Source organism: Bombina bombina, chromosome 2 (assembly GCF_027579735.1).
Source record: "Bombina bombina isolate aBomBom1 chromosome 2, aBomBom1.pri, whole genome shotgun sequence".
Lineage (NCBI taxonomy): Eukaryota > Metazoa > Chordata > Amphibia > Anura > Bombinatoridae > Bombina > Bombina bombina.
Window position 1 is genome coordinate 241,672,583 of NC_069500.1, and position 22,828 is coordinate 241,695,410.

The window sequence follows — 22,828 nt, forward strand, 5'->3', positions numbered from 1 at the left end:
TGTAGGTGGCGGCGGTGTGCGGTCGGCAGATTAGGGGTTAAAAAAATTATTATAATGGGGGGGGGACCTCGGTTTAGGGGTACATAGGTAGTTAATGGGTGTTAGTGTACTTTAGAGCACTGTAGTTAAGAGCTTTATAAACCGGCGTTAGCCCAGAAAGCTCTTGACTACAGCCTTTCCATGGGCGGTAGGAGTTTTGTCGGTAGAGTTGTAACGCTCACTTCAGCCAAGACTCTAAATACCGGCGTTAGGAAGATCCCATTGAAAAGATAGGATACGCAATTGGCGTAAGGGGATCTGCGGTATGGAAAAGTCACGGCTTGAAAGTGAGTGTTAGACCTTTACCTACACGACTCTAAATACCAGCGGGCAGCCAAAAGCAGCGTTAGGACCCCTTAACGCAGCTTTTGACGGCTAACGCAGAACTCTAAATCTAGGCGTATGGGTAGTAAATTTATTAACAAGCAAGAAAGTGCAAGAATGAATTGAACTTACTAGCTGTAAGTAAAAAGTAGGCATATATAAAACAAGTCTCCGTGTATTCCCCTGATCCAAAACTGCATCAGGCTTGGAGTGATTGGAGTGAAGATTTTATAGGGCTAACCTGCGATGTAGTGGCCCTCTATACCACACATCCTTGGCATTGTTGCAATCAAAAAGAGCTTTGAATCTAGGCATATTCCCCCTGAACAACTACAATTCCTATTGTCTAACAGAATTCATACTAAATCACAATTACTTTGAGATTGAAAACAACTTTTTTTCCAACAAACCCAAGGGGCCGCAATGGGCACCACATTTAAGCCCTCATACGCTAATATTTATATGAGTCTTTTTGAGAATAATTACATCTGGACCAATAACCCTTACAGAAGTCATCTCATACAGTATTTTTGCTATATTGATGATGATATTATTGTCTGGAAGGGCTATGAAGCCGAAATTACTAGTTTTATTAAACACCTTAACGACAACAACATGAATCTAAAATTCACCCATAACATCTATAGAGAACATATTGACTTCCTAGACCTGACCTTGTTCATTGGTCCAAACAACAAAGTAGCAGTTAGGCATTTTAGGAAACCCACAGATAAAAATGAGTTCCCGAGTGCTAAAAGTGAGCACCTATCCAGGTGGAAAAGAAAATCCCCCTTGGACAGTACAAGCGGATTAGGAGAAATTGCACACTACAGACAGATTTCGATAGAGAAGCTGAAATATTAGACAATACAGGGAGTGCAGAATTATTAGGCAAATGAGTATTTTGACCACATCATCCTCTTTATGCATGTTGTCTTACTCCAAGCTGTATAGGCTCGAAAGCCTACTACCAATTAAGCATATTAGGTGATGTGCATCTCTGTAATGAGAAGGGGTGTGGTCTAATGACATCAACACCCTATATCAGGTGTGCATAATTATTAGGCAACTTCCTTTCCTTTGGCAAAATGGGTCAAAAGAAGGACTTGACAGGCTCAGAAAAGTCAAAAATAGTGAGATATCTTGCAGAGGGATGCAGCACTCTTAAAATTGCAAAGCTTCTGAAGCGTGATCATCGAACAATCAAGCGTTTCATTCAAAATAGTCAACAGGGTCGCAAGAAGCGTGTGGAAAAACCAAGACGCAAAATAACTGCCCATGAACTGAGAAAAGTCAAGCGTGCAGCTGCCAAGATGCCACTTGCCACCAGTTTGGCCATATTTCAGAGCTGCAACATCACTGGAGTGCCCAAAAGCACAAGGTGTGCAATGCTCAGAGACATGGCCAAGGTAAGAAAGGCTGAAAGACGACCACCACTGAACAAGACACACAAGCTGAAACGTCAAGACTGGGCCAAGAAATATCTCAAGACTGATTTTTCTAAGGTTTTATGGACTGATGAAATGAGAGTGAGTCTTGATGGGCCAGATGGATGGGCCCATGGCTGGATTGGTAAAGGGAAGAGAGCTCCAGTCCGGCTCAGACGCCAGCAAGGTGGAGGTGGAGTACTGGTTTGGGCTGGTATCATCAAAGATGAGCTTGTGGGGCCTTTTCGGGTTGAGGATGGAGTCAAGCTCAACTCCCAGTTTCTGGAAGACACCTTCTTCAAGCAGTGGTACAGGAAGAAGTCTGCATCCTTCAAGAAAAATATGATTTTCATGCAGGACAATGCTCCATCACATGCGTCCAAGTACTCCACAGCGTGGCTGGCAAGAAAGGGTATAAAATAAGAAAATCTAATGACATGGCCTCCTTGTTCACCTGATCTGAACCCCATTGAGAACCTGTGGTCCATCATCAAATGTGAGATTTACAAGGAGGGAAAACAGTACACCTCTCTGAACAGTGTCTGGGAGGCTGTGGTTGCTGCTGCACGCAATGTTGATGGTGAACAGATCAAAACACTGACAGAATCCATGGATGGCAGGCTTTTGAGTGTCCTTGCAAAGAAAGGTGGCTATATTGTCACTGATTTGTTTTTCTTTTGTTTTTGAATGTCAGAAATGTATATTTGTGAATGTTGAGATGTTATATTGGTTTCACTGGTAAAAATAAATAATTGAAATGGGTATATATTTGTTTTTTGTTAAGTTGCCTAATAATTATGCACAGTAATAGTCACCTGCACACACAGATATCCCCCTAAAATAGCTATAACTAAAAACAAACTAAAAACTACTTCCAAAAATATTCAGCTTTGATATTAATGAGTTTTTTGGGTTCATTGAGAACATGGTTGTTGTTCAATAATAAAATTAATCCTCAAAAATACAACTTGCCTAATAATTCTGCACTCCCTGTAGGTTCCTGGAAAATGTGTATGATAATACTCGTCTGAATGAAGTGAAAGCCAGGGTTAGCAATATAGATAGATAGTCAATGTTACAACCATCACAAAAAAAACATACAATACGAAGGATGAGAACATTCAGTTCATTACCACATATAGTCAAGGCAGTAAACATACTGAGCACATTTTAAATTCACACTGGGGCATTCTCAAAGCAGACCCCAGACTTGGGAAGTCCTTACCCGACAGGCCTATAGTTACTTATAAAAAGAATAAGGATCTGAAAAACATCTTGGCCGCTACTAAACTTACACCTGTTACTAAACAACCCATAATATCTAATAATATTTCTACTAATTGGCTGACCATTTCTAAAGGCACTTGGAAATGTGGGACACCACATTGTGGGATGTGTTCTCATATTTGTCAAGGTGACTCATTTAAGGATACCAGTGGTGTTAACGAACATACCATTTAAAAACAGATTCACATGCACCTCCACCTATGTAGACTACCTACTAAGTTGTGAATGCAATTTGATTCATATAGGGTGCACACAAACTTCAGAGAGCACAAGAATAACATCAAAAACAATTTGGACACACAGTCTGCCACAACATTTCAAATAAACTTTCTGGATTAGACCTATGAGTTGAAGTAAAAATTATTGAAATCATTCCTCAAGGGGTGCCTAAACTTTGCATACAAGTGTGTATGTATGTATGTATGTATGTATGTATGTATGTATGTATGTATGTATGTATGTATGTATGTATGTATATATATATATATATATATATATATATATATATATATATATATATATATATATATATATATGTGTGTGTGTGTGTGTGTCGTAAACTTTTTTTTTTTAGATTCTCAGTCAAAAATAAATACATTAAATGGAAAAACAATTTTATGGTGTACTCTCCCTTTAAGTACATTTGCCATGTAAAGGTGAGACACTATTTCCCATAATTTCAAAATAAACAGAAAATTATGATAGGATTATGAATCAATTTATTGTAAATATTCATTGCAGGCAGCAGGAAATCATTATCAGTCTTAACAAATGCTTGGAAACGACACTGGAAATTTTCATGTTACACAGCTGAGTCATCCTGAAAGAAGAAAAAAAAAATTAAATAGGTTTACAAAATGCTGACACAGATATACATGTTTACTGCTAACCAGTCATGGGACAGACAAGATAAAATAATCAGCTTATAGCAAATGGTATATTTAAGTTTTGTTTATAATAAATATCCAATATTTGTTAAATACTTTGTTTTTCAGATTTATTCACAGCATTGACATTTTGTTCATATAGCAGCCAGTACTTATATAATATATATGGCCCCACACAGCAGTGGCCTAACCCTTGATTTTCAGAAATAGACAAAGAGAAGGGTATTTACCTGTGATAGAAAATTATAGTCTTACAGCCAGCTATTTACGCTTAGGGTATAAAGTGAGTGAGTCACCCATGAGTGACCGGACCCACACTGCACCCTCTAAAAGTATGGTGGCAATTGGACTTGCTAAAATGTTTAACCCCTTAAGGACCGGGCATTTCAGACTAAAACTTCCCCAAAAGACCAGAGCATTTTTACCATCACTCCATTTAAACAGAAATAGAGTCAACCATGAGTGACCGGACCCACACTGCACCCTCTAAAAGTATGGTGGCAATTGGACTTGCTAAAATGTTTAACCCCTTAAGGACCGGGCATTTCAGACTAAAACTTCCCCAAAAGACCAGAGCATTTTTACCATCACTCCATTTAAACAGAAATAGACATTTTTTTTAAAATTTATCTATCAAAACTATATATACATTTTTTAGTAGACAACCCAAAGTATTGATCTAAGCCTATTTTGGTATATTTCATGCCACCATTTCACAGCCAAATGCAATTAAATAAAAAAAAAAAATTGTTAACCTTTTAACAAACTTTAGGTTTCTCACTGAAATTATTTACAAACAGCTTGTGCAATCATGACACAAGTGGTTGTAAAAGCTTCTCTGGGATCCCCTTTGTTCAGAAATAACAGACATATAAGGCTTTGCCATTGCTTTTTGGTAATTAGAAGGCGCTAATTGTAGCTGTGCACCACACCTATTTCCAGTAGTGAAGGGGTTTATTAGGTAGCTTGTAAGGTTAATTGTAGCTTTAGTATAGAGATCAGCCTCCCACCCGACTCTTCCCACCCCCTGATCCCTCTCAAACAGCTCTCTTCCCTCCCCCACCCCCCAATGGTCACCCCCATCTTAAATACTGGCAGACAGTCTGCCAGTATGCAGTTTCACACTTTTTTTTTTTATTATTGTCCTTAGTGTAGGATTACCCTCTTACCTTCCCACCTCCCTCATCACTCCCAAAAATCTTTCTAACCCTCCCCCCCCCCCACTCTAACTAATTACCACCGTCTTAGGTACTGGCAGCTGTCTGCCAGTACCCAGTTTTCCAAAATGTGGCAATTTTATTTAATAATAAATATATTTTTTTTAAAAAAACACTTTTCTGTAGTGTAGCTGCCCCCCACTTCATTTACCCCCCTCATAGATCACTCTCCCACCCTCTAATCCCACCTCCACTGTATGATCCCCCTCTTCCTCCTCGGAGAGGTTTTTTTTTCCTGCAGCGTAACCTAATTTGCTTAATGTGAAAAAATGCTTAAAGGGACAGTCTACCATAGAATTGTTATTGTTTTAAAAGACAGATAATCCCTTTATTACCCATTCCCTAGTTTTGCATAACCAACACAGTTATATTAATGTACTTTTTACCTTTGTGATTACCTTGTATCTAGGAACCTTCTGACAGCCCCCTGATCACATGACTGTGACTGTTTATTATCTATTGTCTTAAATTTTGCATTGTTTTGTGCTGAATCTTAAATAACCCCCTGTGCCTGAACACAGTGTTATCTATATGGCCCACGTGTACTTTCTGTCTCTCTGTGTTAAAAAGGAATTTAAAAAGCATGTGACAAGAGGCAGCCCTCAAAGGCTTAAAAATTAGCATATGAGCCTACCTAGGTTTAGTTTAAACTAAGAATACCAAGAGAAAAAAGCAAATTTGATGTTAAAAGTCCTATCTGACTAATGAAAGTTTAATTTATACTAGACTGTCCCTTTAATGAGCCAAAAAATGTTTAAATATCAATTGTCTTAAAACATTACACAGGCTAAGATTACCACTGTCCAAGCCTATTCTAGTTTTTTGTAATAGCCACGTCTTTGAGGCGCCAGCTTCTGCTTGTGCATAAGCACAGAGTATACGTATACTAGTCTGCGAGTAGCTGATGGCTGTTACATGATACAGACGGCTGGAAAATGGGTAAAAATAAATTACATTTGTAAGGGAAAAAAAAGGTACTGCTTATTTGAAAGTCAGAGCTTTTGTCTTTTTATTGTGCACTTGTTAATTATGCAGTTCTACTGTTCCTAAATATGCTATAATACAATATTCCATACATATTAAGAGACCTTTAGGTGAAGCACACTGAAATTATACGCATTGAACTAAGCCTTCTAAAGTCCGCTGTGCCATAACCTCTCCGCCTGCTCTGAGGCCCACGGACAGACATCGCCAGACATCAACCCGATTGAATACGATCAGGTTTATTGACACCCCCAGCTAGCAGGCGATTGGCCATGAATCTGCAGGGGGCGGTATTGCACCAGCAGTTCACCAGAACTGCTGGTGCAATAATAAATGGAGAGTGTATGTTGTCAGCATTTATCAATGTGCAGCAGACATGATCCGCAATATCGGATCATGTCCGCTCGCACAATGGTATTTCGGCCCCTTAGCATCAATTTTGCTTTGTTCTGTGATATTCTTAGTTGAAAACTAAAACCTAGGAAGGCTCATACGCTAATTTCTAAGCCCTTGAAGGTCACCTCTTATTTCAGTGCATTTTGACAGTTTTTCACAGCTAGACAGTGCTAGTTCATGTGTGTCATATAGGTAACATTGTGCTCAGCCCGTGGAGGTATTTAAGAGTCAGCACTGATTGGCTAAAATTCGTGTCTGTCAAATTTGAAATAAGGGGGCAGTCTGCAGAGACTATGGGGCTAATTTATCAAGCTCCGAATGGAGTTTGATGCCCCTGTTTCCGTGCGAGCCGCTGCTTCATAACTGGTCCACTGCCTCTGAAGATGCGGTCTGCAATCAGCCCAATCCTATACAATCGGGCTGATTGACGCCCACCAATAGCAGCCGATTGGCAGCAAATCTGCAGGGGTCGGCATTGCACAATTAGTTCTGGTGAACTGCTTGTGCAATGTTAAATGCTGACAGCGTATGCTGTCGGCATTCAGCAATGTCTGTCGGACATGATACACTACAGCGTATCATGTCGGACAGACATTGATAAATCGACCCCTTAGATACAAGTTAATCAGAGGTAAAAAAAAAAAAAAAAAAGTATTAATATTATAAAAAACAGTGTTGGTTGTGCAAAACTGTGGAATTGGTAATAAAGGGATTTTCTATCTTTTAAAACAAAAATTTTGGTGTAGAATGTCCCATTAAACACATTTTTTGAGTGGCTTAATGGGATATGAAACCCAAACATTTTTCTTTAATGATTCAGATAGAGCAGCAAGCGCTACCCAGGTGCTGAGCCAAAAATGTGCTGGCTCCTAAGCTTACATTCCTGCTTTTCAAATGAAGATATCAAGGGAACAATTTTTTTTTATTTTTTTTATAATAGAAGTAAATTTGAAAGTTTCTTAAAATTGCATGCTCTATTTGAATCATGAAAGAAAAAAAATTGGGTTTCATTTCCCTTTAAATGCCCAAACAAATGCCCTTTTCAGGGCAATGGGTAGTTTAGGTTTTTTAGTGTTAGGTGTTTTATTTGGGGGGGGGGGGGTTACTGTTAGGGGTGGGGGACTTTGTGTATTTTGAATGTAAATGAGCTGTTTAACTTAGGGCAAAGCCCTACAAAAAGCCCTTGTAAAGGCTATTGGTAGTTTAGCATTAGATTAGGGGGTGTTTTTATTTTGGGGTTGCTTTTTGATTTGCATAGGGATTAGGTTTAATTATTTTAATTCTTGATAATTTGTTGATTATTTTCTGTAATTTTAGATTCATTTTAACTTCGTTTTTTTATTTTTAAAGTAGTTAGGTTTTTTTATTTTAATAGTTAGTAACTTTAGTATTTTGTAATTTAGGTAATATGGGTTAATTTAGGGGGTGTTAGGTATTTGCATTGTGGGGGATGGCGGATTTAGGGGTTAACAGATTTAATAGTTTTATTGCTTTGTGGGTTAATGGCGGTTTAGGGGTTAATAGATTTAATAGGTTAATTGCGTTGTGGGTTAAGGGTTAATAGATTTAATAGGTAGTTTGCAATGTTGTGGTTGGCGGATTTAGGGTTTAATACTTTATTTTTAGTTGTGGGGTGGGTTTGATGGCGGATATAGGGGTTAATATACTTTATTAGTTATTGCGGTGGGGGATTGCAATTGACAGGTAGCTAGATATTGCGCATGCGTTCGTTTATTTTTGCAGGCAGTTTCGGGAGTTACGGTGCTCCCATACTCAGCGCAAGGCTTGCTGCGGCTGCCTTTGTGTGGCGAGGTAAAAATGGAGTAACATTTCTCCATTTTTGCCACGTTAATCCTTGCGCTGAATATTTGATACCGATTTGCGACGTGCTTCCATGTTAGCTTATGGGATTAAAAATGGCGGGCGACGGGTGAAATAGACGTGCCGCATTTATATGCGGCGCTGTATATTGGATACTAAAACTGCGTAAAAAAATTTGTCAACGCCGCATATGTAATGGGGCCCCAAATCGTCTCAAAACTTTGCACAGGCGAAAACAAAACAAAAATTTCAGACCTTTGGGTAGAAGGTATTAAACATTATACACATTTATTTTTTGTTGCCAGTTCTAAATGTTTAATTTAATCTGCTTAATGTGAATAACTTAATGTATTAAAAAATGGATAAACATTGATCAGTTGTCTCAAAACTTGGCAAATGCTAAATAATAAAAGTATTAGAGTCCCAATCTGCAAATAAATCTGGTTAAGCACATTTTGGAGTGCTTAATGTACATAAATGTAGCTAAAAATGCAAACCAAAATGTATAACTGTCCAAGCTTGCTCTAGAAATTTTATTTTGGAGTTTTGGATTAACACAATTCAAATAAATTATTTAAAAAGGGACATAAAACCTCTTTTTTTTCTCTTTCATGATTCAGATAGAATATACATTTTTCCAATATACGTCTATTATCCAATTTTCTTCTTCTAATCCTTTGTTGAAAACCAGGGATGTGAGCTCAGGAGTGCACGTGTCTGCAGGACTTCATGGCAGCAGTTTGGTAACAATGCTATACATAAGCAAAAGCACTAGATGGCAGCACTATTTCCTGTCATGTAGCACTCGAGAAATGTGCCAACTACCTACCTAGGTATCTCTTCAACAAAGAATAACATAACAAATTTGATAATAGAACTCAATTGGAAATTCTTTTAAAATTGTATTCTCTATCTGAATAATGAAAAAAAAATGGTTTCATGTCCCTTTATCTATTTTTCCAATATTAAAACATTTAGGGCCAGGTTACAAGGGGAGCGCAAAATATCGATTTCTTGAAAGCAATATTTGCGCTCCACTTAGTAATACCAGCACACGCTAATAATTTAATGAGCTTTAAAAAAAAAAAAAAAAAAAAAAGGCCTAAACATCAAATCGTCTCAACTTTGCACAGGCGAAACCAAAACTGTCTCCCACCTCACCCTCCGCACCCGCCTACACGATGCCGGCATATGCGACAAAGCCCTGGAAAGAATCACCTCCTTCCTCATCGGCAGAACCCAGAAGGTTAGACTCCCACCCTTCACCTCCAAGCCCACAGAGATCAGCTGCGGTGTATCTTCACAGAGCCCCACCCTATTCAACATCTACATGGCCCCTCTCGCCACCATCTCCTACACCGACGACACCCAGCTAATCATCTCACTCACCAGTGACCCCACAACTGCCAAGAGAAACGTCCATGAAGGGCCAAAAGCAGTCGCCATCTGGATGAGTGACAACTGCCTCAAGCTGAACGCAGACAAGACCGAAGTCCTCCTCCTCGGTCCCACTACATCTGCCTGGAATAACTCCTGGTGGCCCACAGCCCTCGGACACTCTCCAACCCCCACCGATCTTGCACAAAATCTAGGCATCATCCTGTACTCATCGCTTTCCATGGACCGACAAATCAACGATGTCTCCTCTGCATGCTTCCATATGCTCCACTTGCTGCAAAAGATCTTCAAATGGATCCCAACTGAGACCAGGAAGACTGTCACCCATGCCCTCGTCAACAGCCAACTGGACTATAGCAACACACTCTACGCCGGCTCCACTATCAAGCTCCAAAAGAGACTCCAGTGAATCCAGAATGCCTCGGCCAGACTCATCCTCGACATCCCTCGCCAATGCCACATCACCAAACAGATGCGGGACCTGCACTGGCTCCCCATCAACAACAAAAAATAACCTTCAAGCTTCTCACCCACACATTCAAGGCCCTCCAAAACATCGGTCCCGAATACATCAACCACCACATTACCTTCTACACCCCCACCAGACAACTTCGATCGGCCGACCAAGCCCTCGCAGTCATCCCCCACATCAGAAAAACCACAGTCTTGCATCCAAGACTTGGAACACCCTCCCGCTGTACCTCAAACAAGCTACCGCTCTAACAAAGTTCAGAAAGGTCCTCAAGACCTGGCTCTTTGACTGAACTGCAACCCTTAGCGCCTTGAGGCCCTTACGGGTGAATAGCCACACTTTACAAGAACTCAATAGATAGATAGATAGATAGATAGAATGTGTACAAGATGAAAGCAATGTGAGCTTGTATTCACATTGCTGGGAAGCAATGCGCTCATGAGAGCACGCTTCTATAGGATCAAATGGGAGCCTTGCTCTCATGCTGTAAAACATAGCATGAGAACTTGTGCAGCACAGGGGGGGGTTAAGTAGTGCATCGATGGCAGCAATTTGTATCTATATATGTATTTACACAAATACATATGTATACAGTATAAGCATATACTGTACATATATTTACTGGGTACACGCAGTTCCCCTGCAATGTAAAGGCACTTTTCAGTGCCATTTTTTTTCTAACACCCCACAAACGCCAACAATAAAGCCCCAAAACTGCCTAGTGCAGTTATTTTTTTAAATTAAAGAAACTATAATGCCCTCTATTTTGAGGGTTATTGGGGCACTTTTAGAAAATTAGCCAGAGATCTACCATGAGCTTGCAGTAGCAATAACCAGCCACTTGTAATAGTTGTTTTTTTATCGCGTGCCCACAAACTGGTATATGTGTGGGCACGCAATGATTTAGCGCACCACTTGTAATCTAGCTCTTAATGTAATCTGGTAAATGTGAAAATGCACTAAATGTTCCAAAAACTTAATTTCGAAAGTTTGTACAACATCCTATATTATAAGGCCAGGTATGTTTGTCTGATGCAGTCATGCGCAGTTGTTCGAGACTGCAGCGCGAGACAGACATACCTGGACATAAGGAAGGATCAGTCAGTGAGGATCAGATAGCAGAGAGGGGGGGGGCGCGACTGCTGCACTACAGTAGAAAAAAAAAGTGGATAAAGCAGCAGGGAAGGGGAAGGGGGGGGGGGAGGGAGAGGGGATCCAAGTGGATGGGGATTTTGGCCCTTGTACATGGGCTTTAGGACTAATAAGTTTATATTTGCCCTAGTTTATTCTAAAATTTACCTATCTGACTTGAAAGGAAAAGTTGTAATTATAAAATTGTTCTGCAGTTTAGCAAACGTCTAACATGCTGGGTTAGTTTGAAAATTATTTGAATTAATTATCACCTTGTTTGCTGCATTTGTTTTCAATAGTCAAATTCTACCTTACCTTTGCCTTATAGGAGCTAGACCGGTGTTACAGGAGTGGACACAGCTTGCCACCGTAATTTTTCTCACAAAACTGATTTTTTTTTTTAAATTTGTTATTAAAGGTTGAACTCAATGTTTTGTCTTTTTCAACCTCATCTACTATGTAACGATGCTATCTGTGCCAAATCTAACTAGGGAGGGACATATGTGTTGCATGGTTGGATATGAACTGAAAACATTTTTACATTTTCAGACTTAAAATTATAGGGGGCGAAATGAATAATAATCAACATTTTATATTACAAGGTATTTACTATCACTTTCATTACATGTAGGCACAGTTTAAATAACTAAAGACTTACATTAATGCAGCTATGTTTTTTTATTATAAAAATGAGATGCCTGAAATAGAGCAAGCATGAAGGTTCTCACAAAGTCTGAGCAGCATGCTTGATTGTTAGGGATGAGAAAGTCCTCAACAGCAGGGTAAATGCCAACAGCTGGCACTAGTTGATATGAACTACATCTTTTATAATGACTGGCAAAGCAAGAAAGCCTACAACTCTCTACCCCAAAATTAGGGGAAGGTAAATTTTCATGAATGAGTGCCCGGTTTTTAAAAATACTATTAAAAACAGGGGCACTTTCATTCATGAAATTTTACATTGCAGCGGTTTTGTTAAAATACTTACCTTATTCTTCTTTCAAGCCGGACCAGCAATCCCCCGCCCGCAGCTGCTCTGTACTTACGTCAGCAATGACGAATCAGGCTTCCTCCAATCATGGCTTCCCCCCCAGAGCAAACATTTCCTGAGGCTATGCCGGTTTCGTCATTGCTTTGAAAGTACAACAGAAAAAAGTGGGCGGGGGATCGCTGGTCCTGCTTGGAAGAAGAAAAAAAAAGTTAAGTATTTTAACAAAACCGCTGCAATGTAAACTTTCATGAATGAAAGTGCAATTTACCTTCACTTTAATCAATATCAAGTTAAGGTTGATTGATGCTTAGACATTTGTGGCACATTAAGGACCTTTTTTACGTTAAAGGGAAATTGTACTATAAAACTTTTTTTACCCTTAATCCGTTACAAATGACTTGTTAAACTTATTTCAGAGGATTAAATGTATGGGAAATTGTTTCTTCAGGTTTCTTTCTGTGTAGAGGCTGAGGTGGCAACCCTATTTGTGTGTACTGTGGTAAATTTGGTGGCAACAGAGACACATTATATATATAAGAATTGGACAACCCAAAATATTGATCTAGGCCCATTTTGGTATATTTCATGCCACCATTTCACTGCCAAATGCGATCAAATAAAAAAAGGTGACATTTTATCAGAAAGCAAGCCCATCTAAAAAAAGCTAGCAGGCCTCACACTGTCCCAAGCCCACTGTAAATTGATAAATCTGGAAACATTAAAATCGCTCTTCCCGATTGGGGCGGGGCGTCTTACAGCTGCAGCAGACGCAGAGAAGAGTTCCAGAAGTGTCACTGGTTTGTTTTGCAGACGGTCTCTCTATCCTGTACACTGCCAGAACAGAATATAAGCTTATGATCCCTGAGACACCAAGATTGCAAGGCTGTGCTGAGCGGGAGCTACGATGCAGCACTTCTACATGATGCGGCCCTGATCTTGGGAACCATTACACCGTCCTCATTCTACCACGCTACCTGGCTGAGAAGGAACGTCTATATGAGTCACAGGCAAGTACACACTGACTGATCATTTATGCCACACAAACAGACTCTCCCCCTTAAAAGCTATTCTCAAGAGGGGCACGAAAAAAATTAACTTACCAGCTGAGAGAACAGGGCTGCGAATCTCCTCCCTCACTTTCACCAGCTACTGTACCCAAGCCCTACCTGGAGGGGAAGAGAACGAAGTAAAAATGGGAAAAAAGCCACAAACAGACATCAAGATTTATTTGGATATATGGGTGGCGTGATTGTGGGTGGACTATTACATTCCATACATATCACTCTGCGGCTAATCTGTCTTAAACATGGAGTACTTAGACAGATGGGAGACAAAAGGCGGTGCAGTTACTAGATGACCACTTTACCTCCCTAGAGCGAGAACTCTGCACTTTATTCGAACTGGCGGTGAGGGTGTCACACCCTAGGGAGAGCCTACCGACACCACACAAAGTAAGTCAGAAGCACAGGCGAGATAACAACACCCTAGAGGAGCCCAAAGCCAGCAGCCCATCGGCTCTAATACCAAGGCAAGATTTCTGCCATGCAACAAAAGTTACAGCTTTTGGGTGCATTTACTGCATCAACCCTATCGGCAGATAGAAAAGAGGTTACGACAGTGACCGGCCCTCCCAAAATCGAATGGCCAAGTAATACTGGCGTTAAACCTACTAATGGGGGTACTTCGAAGCATATCCAGAAATACAAGCCTCAACTTACTGAGAATGGAGCCCTCCCACAATGAGGAACCAGACAGAACACGACTGTCTGCTAGACGATGGCTGGGGCTCAGGGAGGCTCATGTCCTCCTCAAGGCAGACCTCAAGCACCTATCCAGAGAACCAGAGCTCTTTAGGAAAAGGAGACACGGAGGTCCGGCATATCCGAATTTGGACACAGAGTGAGGATGATGAAAACGGCAGATGCCTGAGATGCATAGAAACATTTTCCCATACCGCAGTCCTAGTGTATTATATTCCCTCACATGGCCCCCTACGTAAATTGATGCAAGGGTACACGCCACAGAGCCTCAGAAAGCAGGAGTTGGTTAACTGAGTAATCCTGAGCGGTTGGGAAAAGCAACACTGCTGTATCCTGCTCTTTATGTGACTGGGTTCTGTTACTCTGGAAAACTTAGAGATTATACAAGTGTCTGCTTTACTGGACCCTGTGTCAATTTAGTTCCATTATTGATTTTGTTATGATGGTTTCTACTGTTAGTATATAATATGTTTATAGATGTTCCACATGTTTGCCAATAGCACCTTACAGTGTTTTCAGGAGCGAAATTTTACAGCTACCTATACGCAACCTAATTTAATATGTCTTTGTTATAGTCATATTGATTGTCACAGTTAGTCATTTCTACCTAAAATTATGGATATAGGGCTCAATTAACCATAAAGTGTGCTATTGTGGAGGTATGCATTTCACCTAATATGTACCCTAAATTATATTTCTCCCCCTAACGGCTATGCCCCAGTACCCCAGCTAAATATTGCTTATAGGCACCCTGAATTTTATTGGCTGATTAATTGCTTCTCCAGCTCACCTTCGCGGTGTGTTGTCATCACTGCCTCACCTTTAATAAGCTCTTTCTACAGGAGTAGTCTCTACACTATGACCATTCAGTTGAGTTCTCCTCACTTTAAGCAATTACAGGGCATTACTAATATTCCCTACTACAGCTTATTTATGCTTCCAGTTCTCCTTTTATATTAGGCGGGGGACACTCTCACAATAATGTTACATACCTCTCTGGTTCTGTTTCGAACTCCCACTTCATGTTTAGAAGTAAAGATCAGTGCCCTACTTAGTTGTGCAAGTTTTTTTTTTTTCTATAATAAATGCTCCTCCCTACATATATTTTACCACTAGCAGCCTATTACCACATAGCTTATATATGGGTAAGGATTCTTGCTTAGATTAGTTATGGACAGTGTTGAGAGGGTAACTTATATCACTACTTGCCTCCTCACTGAGATAGTTTACAATGAGGTCCCCACTGTCAGCGGCCGAGATAGTGGGGAATGCATTTTCTGGTTTTGATTATCAGTGGAAGCGTCACTCCACTTAACAAGTTCATTGTCCCTTTCCCTGAACTAACGATTTAACTTGTCTTGTCTACCCTAGACCCCCAGCCATAATCTCTAACACTCATTGAGGGCTACATCAACCTAATGACAATGTTTGGTCTCTCTCTCAAAGGCTGTATTGATCACTCACTCTCTAGTTTTGGCTTTTCTACTCCTTATACTTGTAATTCCAGTTCTAGGTCTAATTCGGAGTTTTCTATATCCTCACTATTATATTAACACTTGCAGGCACTCCTTTATTGCTATCTAGATAAATGAAAGCAGTCGCCCAGTTTAAATATATATGTCCCAACTATAGAGATACCTCTAAGCCTTAGTATCTGTTCGTATTAGGGTCCTTAATGTCTGTTTTACATGTATAATCTGTATGTGACCCCCAACATGTGATTAGGTTGGTGCGGGACAGCAAATTTCTGTAGTATCCCAGCACAGAAATATTATATATACACCCCAGACTCATATCCTTACTGATACCATTACATCTAGGTTGAGAAACCTAATTTGTGGGTGCTCCCGGACTACAGGGACCTAGTATACATAGACATTCTATATAGGTTATTTTATTTATATATATATATATATATATATATATATATATATATATATATATATATATATATATATATATATATATATATATATATATATATATATATATATATATATATATATATATATATATATATATTAGAAATAAGAAAAGCGAGGAACTGCAAAACTCTTTTCAAAAGTGGGTAATTTATTGAGCAGACAAGTGAGAGACACAGTCACAGTGTGCAGGGTTAGATCTGACGCGTTTCCCGTATGCTCACATGCGCTTCATCAGAGATCTACAGGTGTTCACCTGTGGTCAGGTTAAATACTTATGTTAGCCAATAGTGTGTGAACAAAACCTAATTTGTCTCATGTGAAAACATTAAGTGAAAGTAACAAGGTTAAAAATGTGTATAAAGCTTTCATAAAAATAAGTGTTCTTAAGTGATGATGTGAGTGGCATTAAATAATATTTAAAAATTGGCATAACTGGGTATTTCTAATAGTAAGGTATAAAAAGTGATAAAAGTGATCAAATATTCCTAAGGACTGAATACCAAATATAATTATTCAACAAAACAAAAAGTAGTAAGAGACTTAAATAATAATGCTTGCTGAAAAAACACAATAAGGCAGATTGAAAAAAGTAAAATAAGAAACAACATGTTATAAGCACAAACTAGGGAGAAATGGGAGACAACATATTATTTAGAAAAACATATCTTTTCCACTATTTGCCACTATTGGGCACTATTCAAGAGCTGAAAAATAAGAACTTTGTTTCTGCCTGTATGTACTTATTGTCTGCTTCAATTTTTATAAAGAGAGACAGAGCAGGTCAAGTAATAATTATAATTAATATTTTGGTTGAAAAAATTATGAGATATACTTAGTTGTGATGTTTCTGCCAACCTAGGTAGTGATGGAATAAGCACTAACTGTCCTGTATAAAAGGATCTCTACTGATACATAGGTTCCTAAATGATGGAAAGAGTGATAAAAATAGAAGTTAAGTAGTAATGGGAACAATTCTAATATGGCGTGTATATAGTAAATACTCGTAGACTGCCGCTTGTAACCCAATCCTAAATGTACCAATTTGTAAGGCACTTAGCGAGCAATTCTGCTAAAATAGGAAAAATGCTACGACTAAACTATACCTAAAGGAACTATAGACCTGCGATGTTAAAAACATCCTACAGGCCTACCATTACATCTAGGTTGAGAAACCTAATTTGTTTGTGGGTGCTCCCGGACTACAGGGACCGAGTATATATAGACATTATATATATATATATATATATATATATATATATATATATATATATATATATATATATATATATATATATATATATATATATATATATATATATATATATATATATATATATATATATATATATATATATATATATATATATATATATATATATATATATATATATATATATATATATATATATTTACAGCCCTGACATTTAGAACTGAACAAAAAACCCCAAGAGTGTTCTACTTCCATTTTGGTAACCTTTAGTTACCACCCTCATACAAACATTAACCCTCTCGTTAACCTATTATTGATGTCTGACTGTTCGCTTTTACTCACTATGTAGATTGTACTATTTTCAATGTCAAGACTTGGGCAGTGATAAACTGAGAGCCCTGACAAAATACCAAGCATATGGCACAAAACGTAGGACTCTTGTCTGTTTGACCTATAGCGACTGCAGCATTTGCACTGTTTTGTTTTTAACTTGTCACTTAAAAACTAGGTTTTATTTCATAAAGGATGTCTGCTTGGATTTGTAATACAGAGATAAACTTATCCTGTGCAAAGTTTTGTGGCAACTGATTGATGATTAGGCACATCAAGCAACATTAAGCAATTTCTACATTAAACATTTTGGGAAGTCCTGTGGCATTTGCTGGAAAAAATAATGCAACTCTAAATATATCCCTACAAAATGAGCATTGTGAAAGAATATCCACAAATCTATATCACTGAAAATATTGGAAATAAACGTTACTGAGAGAGATTCTCAAAAGCTCACAACTTATGCAAGTATATCTAAAACTATCTGCAATTACTACAATGCCCATCACAGGATACTAGAAAGGCAAATGTTATACTGAGAGCTCTCAGAAAATTCACTTTGTACTTTACGATTTAATAAAGGTTTACTTTGTATTTTATTTTTTAAGGGGGTTTTCAGACTTGCTCAAGGGGTGGACAGTGGCTTGTATCATGTTTATGATGACTCAAATTAAGTCACACCAATATAATTTATGTATTTTTAAATTACAAACTACATAGAATAGGCTGGTTGTGTTTTGTAGTTTTTCTATGTAAAATCAGTTTCACAGTCTCTGCATGATTGACATTCCTTGGGTGTGACTGAAGTTCTTTCACTAAGCATTTTACCCCTGCAAGTCTCACTGATTTACCTTGCCCATGGTATGCTGGTGGTTTCTAAAATGAACAAAACACTTATTACGCAGACAAGAAAGGTTATGTAGAAACTAGAAGCAAGTGCATGCTAAACTTTACTGAATTTGATTTTATGGGAATAGGGCTACATATTAACTGTGTAACTCTTTCACTCCAAACTGGTGAGCTTGAGAATCTAGCCCTAAAAGAAGCAATTAGTTGCCATGGTTATTCTTCTAAACAATCAAATTAACAATATTCACCTTAGCATTCTCATTTTCATATTTTTTCTGTCCCAAAAAATATATTAAAAAAGGGACAGTGAGTCTATTTGAATTTTTTTGTATTGTTTAAAAAGATAGATATTTCCTTGAATACACATTCCCCATTGCATAACCAACTAGACATGTGCATGGCGAAAAAATTCGGTTCGGATCGATTCAGAATTTTTCAAAGTTTGGTTCGGATCGATTCGAATTCGGCAAATTTTGAATCGATTCGGATTCAAAGAAATTCGGCTGGATTTGGTTCGTAAATTCGGCATTCCGGGAAGTGTTAGGTGGGATTAGACTAGTATTATACTGTATATTAGGTGTTAACCTAACATACTGTACAATACTAGTGTAATCTCAATGGCCATCCGAATTTACGAATCGATTCGGAAAATTCGGCAAAATTTTAATTCGGAAATTCGATCCGAATCGCCAAATTTTCCGAATCGAACATATCTATAACCAACACTTATATTAATACACTTTTTACCTCTGTGATTACCTTGTATCTAAGGCTTTTTATATTAGTGATTTTTACAAACTTGCATTTCAGCCACAGCCAGTAAGTGCTGCAACAGGAGTGAGCAAAATGTTATCTATATGAACTAGCACTGTCTAGCTGTGAAACACTGATAAAATGCACTGAGATAAGAGTCAGCCTTCAAGGGTTTAGAAATCAGCCTATAAGCCCACCTAGGGTTAGCCTCCAACAAAGAATACCAAAAGAACAAAGCAAATTTTATGATAAAAGTAAATTGAAAAGAGAGAGGCCTATATCTACTATTTGGGGACAACATTTGTTTTATTACCGGTTATGGATATATTCAAAATTTCTATATTGTTTAAAAAAAATAAATAAAAAAAAAATAAGGCGCCGTACTATTGGTTCCTATAAAGACCCTTACAGAAAACGGTATCTACTAATATTTATGCTGTTTCATAATATTTGTCCATTGTGATACTTGCTAAGCTACATATTGTATTGAATATCTGTATTTCTTTTTTTTTGCCTCAATAAAAAAAAAAAAAAAAAAAAAAAAAAAAAAAGGGAAATTGGAAAGTTGTTTAAAATTCAATGCCCTATCTAAATCATGAAAGTTTAATTTTGACTTTACTATACCTTTAATTTTTACAAATTACTTGTTTTATTTTGCGATTCAGACAGAGCATTACATTTTTAAAAAGTTTCCAATTTAGTTCTATTATTAAATTTGAGTAAATTATATAAAAGTCGTTTAAAATTGCTTGCTTTATCTGAATCATGAAAGAAAAATGTCGTGTTTCATGTCCCTTTAAGTTCATTAACATTTTCTGTTCAGTCCAAAGATGTACATAAGTGATTAAAAACACTTTATATATTAGTTTCAATATATAGTAAGTTGGATATTCTTGAATTCCCTAGCTTTTTACAAATTAAATTGCTTTGAAGATTTATATAGATATATAAAGCAAGTGTCAAATTCCCCAGTGAGCCTGTGCTCAATGCTGCAAGCTGTCAAAAAGTTATAGTAATGGAAGAAAGGGGCCAAGAATGATATAAAAGGAATCACAAAGGATGGCTGTAATACTCCCACAGGATAAGGGTAAAAAACAACCTTACATCCAGACGCTCTGAGCATTTAACCACACGTTGTTCCAACGGCCGCTTCCGCAGCTCTATGAGAGACGGAGTGCTTCACGAACCGGAAGGTTACCTCCTTAGCCTTTCTGGGGAGAACACTTGCCTTCCAAGCCTCCTGGGTTCCCACGCCGTATGAAGCGTTCAGCGTCTTGAGAAACAAGATCCTGCCCCTTTCTTTACCTTATGACCAGTTCCCCCTCCAATGATCAAGTAGGACTGTGCTGTAATAGGATTCTATGCAGACCCAAAGGTGCTCAGCTTTATAGGGAAAGTTCTTTAAGTGATACGTTTGAAAAAAAGCCGGCAAACACTTTCTTCTATAAAAGTCCAAATTTATTTAACATCCATTAAAAGGAGAACAATTAACAAATATATCAAACAGCTTTAGGTAGTACTTTTGTCTGACATGTTTCAGCCGTAGCCTTAATCATAGACATAGTTAAACCCATATGTGCAATTAAAATATATACCCTTAGCTTGTTACTCATTGGTTCAATGTAAATCACTTCACAGTCATAGGAAATAACTCCCATTAATGGATTTAACCCTTCATCTACTCTACATAACAGGGTAACTAGGATCATCTCTGTATTCACTTTAAACACTGATTATTTCTTCCGTAAGAAAGCAACATTCACTGCTATATGTGATAATTTATCAAAAACCATTTACACATACTATATACAGTATATACACCAGCAAGAATTCTTAGACATATTGAAAGATGGAATACAAATATATATATATATATATATATATATATATATATATATATATATATATATATATATATATATATATATTGTTAAACGCTGCAGCTAATGGTTACAAAACTCCCACAAAAAAAAAAAGTGCTAATCACTGCCATGGAAGCTAATAGTGGTATGTAAATAGATATTTTGCTCTATAATTATGCTCCATAATATACAAATACCAACACTTTAACAATACTATGTCGGAGTTCTCTTAAGTTGCTCAAGCACTAATGTTATAAAAAGGTACTAATATATTATAATGCAGTTCATATGCAATTATTCTGAGGTGCTTATGTTGTCACCACTTACACCATGTTGTCACCACTTACATTTATTCTCAGAGTATTAGCTTGACTTATATAGTGTAATGCCAGTGTGATGGAGTGCTAGTAATTACCATAGGTGTGAACTAAAACACAGATAAATTACTATTCTTAGTAATCCTTTTGTCGTACTTATTCAATATTAGGATTTACCCTCTGTGCTTATCTTTCTTACTATTGACATAATGAAAAAATGGTAAAGAGTCTTTTCTAAGATTTGTCTGAATTGTATAGTTACAACTCTATGGGTTACTCAACTCTTACAGGCTTTTAACCATTACATACTGAGAGAGCAACTCTTCCTATCTAAATGGGAACCTGTATATAGAACTTAACCTCTAATATGATATGTATATCTTATGGTTCATCATCAACGTCTGAGGAAACAGCAAGCTAGCTGAGAAACTAGTTGCATTTTAATACACAGTGATATATGTATACACTGTGCTTTTAAAAACCATTGTTTTAATAAAAGGGATTTTAAAACTTATCACTTGATTGAGAGCCTGTCCATGTTTGTTTGCGGTTGGAGACTACAGCCTAGACTGAGACATGTGGGAAAAGAACAGTGAGCTGGGACACTGTGAGATTCCAGTATGCACTACTAAGCACGAGTGAGTGCTGCCACACTTGTGAGTACCTGAACATCTGTTATCACATATTTGTACACCATCTGTACTTTATTACACTAGGAGGCGCCCTTCTGTGTGTTTGTTTTATACCATCACAGATTCCTGTATATAGAACTTAACCTCTAATGTGATTTTGAATTTAAGGGAGACCCTGATATGAATATCTTATGGTTCATCATTATAATTTCAACACATGTTGTTCACCTATTCCCAGAAATTGATTATATCATAAATGGAATTATAACCATTGGGAATCCTGGTGGCCAGGGAGAAAATCCAAAAGGCCTCTCTCTTGAACAATAGTTTGTTCAAGTCCCCTCCTCTTTTGTTTCGTTTTTTAGTTTTTCTATGATTCTCCACTTAAAATGTCAAATTGGAACTAGCATGTTCTTGTATGAAGTGTTTAGCTAGTTCTGATCTTGCATCATATCTTGATATCTGAGAGGTGCTGGTGAATTCTCTCCCTGGATGTACATCCAATGTACTGTTTATTTGAGCAGGTGCACCAGGCCATGTAGACTACAAATTTAGACGTACAATTCACACAACTTTTGATCTGATACTCTTTAGATGTCACATTTGATCTGAAGTTTTCTCCTCTTTGAATGAAACTACAGGGGATACACTGGCTATTGCCATACCTATACATCCCTTTTGATTTCAACCATGAACTGGTTTCATTATTTTGTGGTAGGTTACTGGGTGATAAAATATTACCTAAGGTAACTCCTTTTCTGTAGGAAAATCTACACCCTTTTTGGACAACTTCAGTTAGTCCTTTGTCTGCTGCTA

The 22,828-nt window shown here is 37.8% G+C and overlaps 1 protein-coding gene across 1 annotated transcript in view; it reads right to left on the reverse strand.

Moving 5' to 3' along the window:
* Positions 1-3,779: 3,779 nt before the first annotated feature.
* The window catches only part of GLRX (glutaredoxin), a 46,877-nt gene continuing 27,828 nt past the window's right edge, over positions 3,780-22,828 (reverse strand). The window contains exon 3 of the mRNA XM_053701503.1: positions 3,780-3,897. The gene's annotated coding sequence lies outside the window, so the exon portion shown is untranslated. The remainder of the gene's footprint in view (positions 3,898-22,828) is intronic.